Raw genomic sequence first — 2,500 nt, forward strand, 5'->3', positions numbered from 1 at the left:
ACTGTATGGCTGGGTCTGCGAAAAACAGGGAAACTTAATGTGACAATGTCCATTTCAGTTGCAATTTGCAAAGCCACTTTGACGCAAAACTGGCCCATGCATCAACCTCTGATGGAAAAGCTTTTTGTGTGTGGTGGATTTACAAAAATAAGCTTGTCTTTTCAAATGGCCTCGGCTCGCTCCAGGTGAATAAATGGAGTGTTGAGGTGAGTGAGGGAGTCTTTACCATCAAGTGGAGGTGTAGACTGGAAGTGCACCTGCTTGTGCAATTACTTCCATTTCCACCTTCTGCTCTCACGCTGTTTAAAAGGCCAAAGGGACAAAATCATCCAGTCACTCCTGGAAAAAAAAAAAAAAACTTTTAAAGATGGTGAGGTTGCTGGGGGGCAGCTCGGCGGTGTAGTAGTGCGGGCCTCGGTGAGGTTGCTGGGGGGCAGCTCGGCGGTGTAGTAGTGCGGGCCTCGGTGAGGTTGCTGGGGGGCAGCTCGGCGGTGTAGTAGTGCGGGCCTCGGTGAGGTTGCTGGGGGGCAGCTCGGCGGTGTAGTAGTGCGGGGCTCCACGCGCCTGTGCCTCGCTGTGGGAGGTGGGCTGTGGGAAGCACTCCTGTGGGCCCAGCTCACGCCGCACACGCCGGACACTCTCCTCCTCTACCACCACCTGGTATGTGCTGTGGGTGGACACAGATATTCCCGCACACACACACACACACACACGCACGCACACGCACGCACGCACGCACGCACGCACGCACGCACACACACACGCACACGCACACGCATACACACACACACACACACACACACACACACACACACACACACACACACACACACACACACACACACACACACACACACACACACACAAAACACCCACACACGCCCATGCACTTCTACATGCACTGAAATGTATGCATTTTAACAGCGTAAGTAGTTTAATAGTTTTTATAGTAAAAAAGAAACCTACACCTCATCCACTCCTCCTCTCTCAGCTGCACTTTTCTTTTGAACTGTGTGATGGGGCTGGAACAGGTACATCATACATGTGTGCCGGTCTAAAATGGCAGCATCACTTACAGTTTTTTTCAAATGCTTACACACTAAATCTTTGCTTGTCACACAATTTTCTAAACATGTCTGTCAAACATCATAACCCCACACCAAATCTGCAAAACCATACACTAATTCTCAGTGTTTGACTCAGTTTTCAATTGACTAAAACACATTTTGCAAAACACCACACACAATTTTCTACTTAACACACAAAAATCGAACAGGAAGAAACTTGATTTCATTTTTCAAACACAACCCATCAAAATGCCACACTAAATAACCAGTGCTTCACTCTCTCTCTTCACATGTGTAAACACTCATTACTTTACTGAACACCATCCAGTCATTGCCTTAGTATAGGCCTATGAGTAGACATACTGTACTCTCTATGTAGGTATGGACCCTTTCAATCTGCTTCTAGAGGAAATGTTCAGAACCAATGCAGATACTTTGAAAGGAATGTTCTACAAAAAGTCGACTTTATGTACAGTAAAACTTGTCTTTTTTACTATATTTTTGTGTCTCCCCAAGTTACCATTAGCTCAATAATTTTTTCTATAGACCTATGAATACATACACAACCCCCCCCCCCCCCTCCTTCTCTCTGTACCGTAACTTTCACTCTTGTATGGAAATACATAAAGCCTATGAAAGACAGAAGAGCGTTAGGTTTTGAGCAACAGTGTCTATATGATGTATCCAAAATGTCATATTATGACAAAAGTGTTTGTAATGTGAGGCGAATGTTTGATTTAACCCATTCACGCTGGATGCTGCATGACGCAACATTGACCCTCCCGCTGGATGCTGCATAGCGCAACATTGACCCTCCCGCTGGATGCTGCGTAGCGCAGCATGCTTTTTATTTCATGTTTCTAGGTGCTACAGAGGCTTAGATATTAAATTTTGGTAGACGTTGACAATTTTTAGTATGTTTTCAGAAAACCCTCAGGAAATAAGGTTATTTAGTCTAGAATGCCATAGGATTCTATAGGCGTTTTTAGCAGCCATTTTAGGAGTAAATGGGTTAAACATGTGTTTTTGACATTTTGAATGTAGAGTGTCATTTTGCTGGAGATTTGAGGCATTTTGCATTTTGTGTGAGCAATTGTGGGTTTTGTGTGTGGAGTTTTGAAAAATAGACACAGAGTTTTGAAAACCTGTGTAAACAATTGTAAAAAACTGTAAAGCCAGGAGGACATAGACCTCAAGCTAGTCATGCCTGCCACCATCACCCCCATAAGTCCCCAATAAGACACCCCATAAGACGAGCTTAGCTGTGCGCGACTGACGTCGTCCACCATCACTCACTGAAGACAAGCTTAGCTGTGCGCGACTGACGTCGTCCACCATCACCCACTGAAGACGAGCTTAGCTGTGCGCGACTGATGCCGTCTAACTCATCCCCTCCACGGCCGGCTCTCCAGACACCGGCGCACAAACAGCTC

General features: G+C 45.8%; 1 protein-coding gene across 7 annotated transcripts in view; it reads left to right on the forward strand.

Moving 5' to 3' along the window:
* ptprub (protein tyrosine phosphatase receptor type Ub) overlaps positions 1–2,500 on the forward strand; it is a 216,833-nt gene that overhangs the window by 142,532 nt on the left and 71,801 nt on the right. The gene's annotated exons all lie outside the window — the stretch shown is intronic.

This window comes from Alosa pseudoharengus, unplaced genomic scaffold (assembly GCF_046254945.1).
Source record: "Alosa pseudoharengus isolate Yale_2024_CS ecotype anadromous, Long Island Sound unplaced genomic scaffold, YU_APseudo_1.1 YU_APseudo_1.1_scf_12, whole genome shotgun sequence".
NCBI classification, from domain to species: Eukaryota; Metazoa; Chordata; class Actinopteri; order Clupeiformes; family Clupeidae; genus Alosa; species Alosa pseudoharengus.